Source organism: Olea europaea, unplaced genomic scaffold (assembly GCF_002742605.1).
Source record: "Olea europaea var. sylvestris unplaced genomic scaffold, O_europaea_v1 scaffold23, whole genome shotgun sequence".
Classification (NCBI taxonomy): Eukaryota; Viridiplantae; Streptophyta; class Magnoliopsida; order Lamiales; family Oleaceae; genus Olea; species Olea europaea.
In genome coordinates, this window is record NW_019241087.1 from 1107962 (window position 1) to 1115617 (window position 7656).

At 34.1% G+C, this 7656-nt stretch overlaps 1 long non-coding RNA gene across 6 annotated transcripts; it reads left to right on the forward strand.

Moving 5' to 3' along the window:
- Positions 1-2793: 2793 nt before the first annotated feature.
- On the forward strand, positions 2794-7650 carry LOC111381379. Of its 6 annotated transcripts, XR_002700318.1 has the most exons (8): positions 2794-3056; positions 4010-4119; positions 4291-4418; positions 6346-6407; positions 6557-6614; positions 6699-6743; positions 6865-6990; positions 7442-7650. It is a non-coding gene; the product is annotated as an uncharacterized LOC111381379 (long non-coding RNA). The 6 variants fall into 6 exon arrangements; XR_002700315.1 differs by lacking the exon at positions 2794-3056 and having other exon boundaries at positions 3103-4119; positions 6699-6748; XR_002700314.1 differs by lacking the exon at positions 2794-3056 and having other exon boundaries at positions 3104-4119.
- The last annotated feature ends 6 nt before the right edge of the window (positions 7651-7656 follow it).

Consider the following 7656-nt stretch of genomic DNA (forward strand, 5'->3'; position numbering starts at 1 on the left):
TGCAATCATGTGATATTGCCCCCATTATCAGCTTTAAGGGAAAATAAGAAAAGTCATTATTATTCATGTGAGAGATGTATATATAAAATGGGAATTAATAATCAAGGAAGGTTATTTGAGACCATGTTATCAAACTTAGCATCAGCCTAATTTCTTAGTGAATCTACAAATTTAAATTCAAGAAAAAAAATAATTGTTTATTAGCATAATTATATTGCACAGTTTGAATTTATTATTTCTTCACCCAGACATTTCATCAAACACTTTTCCAACGACAACGTAAAATGGAAAATAAAGTCACATTACAAATTCAACGATTAAAATGAATCAAAGAAAAAGGAGTAGGATAACAAGTCAATTATGTAACCACTCTCACCTTATTAGGTCACAACACCTCAAGTCACATTTTCGACAGTTAGGTCACAAATTGTAAAATTGACAAGTACCTAAACCAAAAACACTAAAATAATTTCATATAACAAATTGCCCATGATCTAAATCAATTACAAAATTGATTTACCGACTTAGAATTAGGATTTTGCATTTTAGGAGAAGTTCAGTGACTTGATTCTGGTATTTTTTTGTGCCTTTTAGATGGGGAAATTTTATATAATTTCTTTACCTTTCTTTTACCCCTTCTATCTGAGGTCTCGACTGCATTCTTCTCATAATTTTCACTACTCGAACGAGGCATTAATCTTCGAATTTACAGCCTTCACAGGACGAAAATACTTATAAATTGATGGTTATATGGTGGGAGGATAATGTGCGTGTTGACTGTGGTAGCAAGTTCATCAGAGACGTACGGTGATGATAGAAAACTCCTTGTGGTCGTGCTATATAAAGACTCAATGTCGGAGGAGGGCTGGAAATATAAAGAAGTTATGATGTTTTCTAAATTTAAAACACGTAAATCACTGGGTAGGCGGTTACTGATGCATATATTAAGCATATAATATTTAAATATAATATATTAATCATAGTAATTTAATTATAATATATCGGGTAATTAGAACAAAACATCCCTACCTTTCAAGGTTTTTGTGAAAAATGTCCATACCTTTCATTTTTGGCAGATTTCACCCTCACCTTTATCTTTTTTTGCGCAAAACGTCCTTCTGTCAACTCCCCGTAAAAATACTCCATTAAATCAAAGGGTAATTAGTACAAAAGGTCCATACCTTTCAATGTTATTGTGCAAAACGTCCATTCCTTTCATTTTTGACATAATTAGCACAAAATGTTCCTACCTTTCAATGTTATTGTGCAAAACGTTCCTACCTTTTATTTTTTTGGGATTTTCACTCATACCTTTCACCTTTCATTGCGCAAAAAGTCATTTTCATCTATTTTTTCAATAAAATAATGATTTTATCCCCTATTCAAATAAAACAAAAAGAAAAAGAAAAGAAATAAATAACTAATTGCAATTATAATCCTAAATCTTTCAAAACATTACAGAGAAGTCCTAAATTCTCTACTACCACCACTTTCACAACCTCAGCAAACTGTCACCTATAGATCCATATAGCACCACCTTTCGGCCACAACACCCATCGGATTCCACCACCACCAGTCTCGTCTCACTCTCCCCAATATCCTCCTCCATAATATTGAATATCAATTTGTTCAAAATAACCACATTTACTCATAACAATCCCACTTTTGGGGCCACTCGCAGTCACGCACCACCATCGACGGTTACACCTTGCCTCTACGCATCTATACATGGCCTCACATCAATCAAAATTGCCTCAAATCATTTCGTTGTAATTCTAGAACATTCGACAATGACAACGTCCATTTTGCCAAAATCTTCTCCTTCAATTCATGCATCCCACAACACTAAATTTTGAAATTGGCATCAATGGAACTATCAATAAACTCAAACGACAATGTGTATGAATCTAATTAAACAAATTATCCCCTCAACCGTTTTAAATTCTGGTCCAAAATTCTCTACGAGCGCGATTCACGGTGAGAGAACCAAAATAGGTGGGCCCTAAGTACTTCAATCTTTCAAATTCGCGTGTGAAATGACGGTGGTGGAGTTCGGTGGGCATGGTGGCCGAAAGGCAGTGCTGTGTGGATCTATAGGTGGTAGCTTGATAAGTTGTGAAAATGGTGGTGGTTGAGAATTTATAATTTCTTTGTAATTTTTTTTTTTAATTTAAGGATTATAGTTGCAGTTGGTAATTTATCTTTTCCTTTTGTTTTATTTGAATATGAGGGTAAAATCGTCATGTTATTTAAAAAATGATGAAAATGACATTTTGCGCAATGAAATGTGAAAGGTAGATGTGAAAATGCTAAAAAATGAAAGGTATGGAGGTTTTGCACAATAACATTGAAAGGTTCCCTACCTTTTGTGCTAATTATGCCAAAAAATGAAAGATTTGGACGTTTTGCACAATAACATTAAAAGTAAGGGACCTTTTGTGCTAATTACCTTTTGATTTAAAGGATCATTTTAACGGAGAGTTGACAGAAGGACGTTTTGCGCAAAAAAGGTAAATGTGAGGGTGAAATCTGCTAAAAAATGCAAAGGTGTGGACGTTTTTCACAAAAACCTCGAAAGGTAGGGACGTTTTGTGCTAATTACCCTAATATATCTGATTTTTGAAAGAGGAAACTTCCCATCTGATTTTTGAACCCTAAATTTTAATTCTAGGATTTTGTGTAATCATCCCCCACACCCTCGCCCCCCCTTTTTTTTTTTCAAAACAAGCCCAAGAGGAAAGGGGACAGCCGGACCCAATATCCAACAACAGCCCACAATCCAATCTATTTACCCAATTACCCAACCCAAACCTGAGATTCAATCCCAGAGCTTGCTCAGTGTTATTAATCGTCGCCTCGACGGCCTCGTCTCTGCAAGACTGCATCTCCAGTCACTCGACTCACACTCCCACTCACACTCACACTCACACCCACTCCCACTCCCACTCCACCAGTTCGCCTCCACTGAGTCCGCCCGTACGCCGCCGATCGCCTCCAGGCTCCGCCGCTCCAGCAACTTGTCTAGTATTAGTAACTCTAGTTGTCTCCATTCTTCGGTTCGTTTCTAAACTTTTTCCATTGATTTGATGAATTTTATCAACTGAGTTATATATGTGTGTGTGTGTGTGTGTGATTGTTAGATCTGTAGAATTTAATAGATTTTAGATTTTTAGTGGTGACCTCATCTGGTTCCTATGGAACACGAAAACTGGGAAGGAAAATGAAGAGTCAAATGCTCAAATATAAAAGTGCACTGTCTTCTCTTCTGGGAAACTAGCGAATTAGGCAGGATTGTATATAATTCATCAGATTGTCTATATTTTGGCATGATTACCATTTACCAGTTGGACCCCATGATCTGTCACTTCATTTCAAACCATATTTTATCCATTGTTTTGTTCATAAATTTGTATTTACCTAAGGCACGTTAAGCTACATTTATGAAATTCTTTTGTAAATGTATGATCGTCAAATCATATGCAGATCTATTACAGTATTTATTGAAGGAATTGAATCAATTGATTTGGATAACTTCTTACAATGTGACAATGCCCTAAATTTAATTTTATTTAAATTTGATAATGTGTAAGTTAAAGTATCATAATGATTATTTAGAAATAAAGAGCACAATAAATTTTGTGTCATATCACAAATATAAAGTGATCTTAAGTAGTGTATAAATATTTTCTATAATATATTTGATTGTTGTTTTAATGTTAGGTTTTAGCTAACTATAAGTCGCATAATATACTGTTGAATTTTACATTTACGTTGATTTCGCTGGAGGCCCAATTTATGGAATTCGCCTCAGGCCCTAACAATCGCAAGACTAGCCTTGCCAAAACCCAGAATTTCTTTTTCGATCAAAACCCATTTGTTTTTCTTCATCTGACCTAAAGTAGGCTTTTCAGAACCCAATTAGCAAAAATTCCAGATTTTCTGGCGCGGGGAGATTCTGCACAATTTGACTTGTTGAAACAGAAGATTTTGTCATGGGTTTATTTTATAGGTGTTGCAGGAGTTGTAGCTTATGTTCTTAATGTGGCATGGATTGATGGCTCCACTGGATTTGGTAAACCCTTCATTGATGTTGTTTGGAGCATTTCCGAGAGCCCTAAGGTTGAATTTAGACACTGTTTGGTTCAGATTGGTTCAACTTGTCTTGATTTGTATGAAAACTGATAAATTGGTTTTCTTTGATACAAACATGTCCATCGTTTATAAGTTGAATTAGAAATTTCTATTCAAGTAGTCATAAGCATGTCGTAATTATCTTTACCAAACTGGCAGTTGAAGTACAAATTCAATATGGGTTTGAAGCCTAATTTCACATATTTGTCTAGAGGTTTCTAAAGAACTGGAGTGCTGATAGTTGGAGATTATCGAATTAGATGAAAAGAGAAGCTTGTTGCATTCAGGTTAGTTGTTCCACTTATGTCCACCTTACAAAGAATTGAAATAGGTAGTTTTAGTGTTTGATTAAATGCATGTGAAAAAAATTCACTTTTATATGCTCTTGCAATTAGTACTTGAATGATTTTAGGCATGATCTACAAACATGCAGATCTTGTATTAACATAATAATGAAGGCGTATTATCTTATAAGATGTAAAAGGATACAGCAGAGAGCCATGGAAAGTGAGCTAATGACAAAGTGTCTCGTCTTTCGCGACAAACTCCTCCAATTTCTGCAGCAGACTCTCTGCTCTTTGGTTATGATTCTGTGAGGCTGATAAATCAAAAATGTAGTCGCAGGAATTGTACCCCGTCGCGATCAATACAACTTGGTTTAGCTGATTTAGTAAAAGTATTGAGTTAAAAAATGGCAATACCTGTGGAGTAGAAATAAATATTAATTTTTTAAAGTTATGGAAACGAAAATAATAAGCAGGAAATAGAGGGTACGAACCTAAAGGAGGAATTACATTGGAGAGGAACTTGGAGAAGGAGAGTGGTATTTATGGAGTTCTAGAAAAATGGGTTGGTGTCGATTAGCTCCATCAATAGACTAACATCATCTGAAACATGTAAAAGACGTTAGTTGATACTTTTGTAATGTAGATACATATATACATAATTATACACGAGTGTACAGAAAGAAGAAGGGACCGCAGCTGGAGTTTTCTTCTTTGTTGTCTGTAACTTTAATAGGATTCTGGGACTCTACACTGGTTTAAACACAGAAATTAATTAATACCCAGTCCAATATCTTAAAAAACAAGTCTTAAGTGCTAATTCCACCTTAAACACCAGTAAGCTGTAGGGAATACTTCTTGAAATAATATTTTGTTTTTATAGCATACTTTCAACTAGAATTACATCTTAATACAACCAAAATAACTTTAGCTAACTTGAAATAATATTTAGAAAATAAAAAAATTTGAAGTCATAACAATAAACATATATTTCTAATCTTTGAAGTATTCTTGGCCAAAAAGTAGGAAAAGTTTTGAGTCCACTTACAAAATTATTTTATTGGGATATCGTGTTGTTAAAAATGAGTTTGCAAAAAAGTGATTTTCAATATCAAAATCAAACAATGGTTAAATTTGTGAAATAATCCTGTTATACAATGTCTATCAGTCAACTTTTTTTTATTTTATCAATTCTGTGTTTTACTTTGTCTTGTTTATATTGAGAAGAAATCCATGGACTTCTCAACTTTATCAGAATTCTAAGTTGGTCTCCTTTAATTATATTCTATTCATTTTATTTGAATTCTTTTGGATTAAAATGGTAGAAGAAATGTTTTTTCTTAGGAATCTCATCTATGAGCATGCTGGCGTGTTCTATTTAGGGAGAGAATGTATCTGATTGAAATCTTTGTCATGAGGCAAATGTGTGAAGCAACTTGTTACATAATTAGTCTAAAATGCATTTAAAAAAATTAATGCAATTTATGAGTAAATAGGTGAAAATGACAGGTTTATATCCTTTTGATACTTCTCCTTCGTGAATTTCCTATAGAAGGCTGGCTTTTTATCCCTCTGCGAGTGTTTACCAAAGCAAATGGGAGATCCACCTGAAACCATTCCTTTTCCCCTTAAGTTCCAGCGACTAGATTCGTTATGGTTAATATAAGGCTAGTTTTTATTTTATTTTTCCCCTCCCATAAAAATTGTTTAAATCTTGTTATTTAAGATTTCATTCCTTAGAGTTGTTAAACTTTTGAAATTAAATCACCAAACGCATGCAAGTCTTTTTCCAACTTCCTTTCCATCTTAAAGTAACTCTGCCCAGAACACTACTCTTCCTTGGTGTTCTCTGGGTCTGTATTTTTTGTTATTTGATGCAGCTATTATACCTTATCCCTTTGTTGTGAGTTTTTCCTTTTTGTTTTTCCAGGTGAGCTTGAATCAAACAAGCGTCGTTTTATTCTACAGAGTCTTCGCATCCTCCTCTTCCGGGTAAATTTTTTCTTTTTGTCTCCTAACACAATTTTTTCTCAACTTTCTTCTAGAATTGATTAATTTCTTTGCTAATAATTTGTGCTTCAAATTGAAAGAAACAACCCAAATTCAAAAACTGACTGGTTATGTTGGGTTGTTTGTGTCAGATTCATGGAAACCATTTGCGTCCATCTCATCCCAATTCAATTTTCCTGATAAATTCTGGTAGCATGATTCATAATTTGTCCCCTTTTTATACTCCTTTAAAATTATTTATCTTGTATTATATATTGAAGAATTTGTTAATAGGTTTCTGGAATTCTTTGTTAATTGGTCAAAAAATCAACCGTGCAGGTGATGTGAGGCGGAACTAATTATACTGCTTTATGTTAAGTTATATTTTATGAGTTTCTCAAATGTGAGAATCATGTTAATTTTCTATTTGTTTATGTTTCTTTACATTTGGTATTGTTAGATGAGGCTTATTGAGCGGTTGCCAGAAGCTGTTCACAGTTAAGTGCATTCGAGGATTGAGATATGTGATTTGACACAGATTGTGGAAGAGCTGGTGTTTTACAGTCTTGGCACAGGTGCTACCAAGGTAAATGTTTCATACTATAAATTTTTGATGTATATGTTCCAGTTCGCATATGATATTGTAGTTGTCACAGATTCATATTTTTTGTTGATTTGAATACAAAATTGAAACAAGTCAATGATAGAACTGTTCAGTTTTCCAATCATATTTTTTATGGATCTGATCAATATATCTTCCGAGTTAACACACTTGAACCATGACATTCATCCACTCCTTACACCATGACATTTGACGTGCATATCCGTTCAACAACCACCATAGGCTTATATTTAAAATGCTTTTGTAGATGAATTTGTTGAATTGTACTCTTCCCATTAAATGCTTATGCAGAAAAAGAAAAATGTTACTATTTGCTGTATCTCATAACTAAGTATCTTGAAAAAGTTATTTTTGAGCAGAGATAGCTATATTGAAGCTTCATTTATATTCTCACGAATTACATGATTAAGTGCAGATGATTTGACTGGGATGCAACCACGAGCAAAGATGAGCTTTCTTTGAGCCTGAAATCATCTGAGAAAGTTCTTGAGAAATTAGATGTTGGCCAACAATTAGCACTGACATTTAACAATGAGGGTACTTTTCTTGCTGTTGGGGGTGAGGTAACGAACTATAGATAAGCATACCTGGGGCAATTTTGTTGTCATAATGGTGCTGATTTATCACACC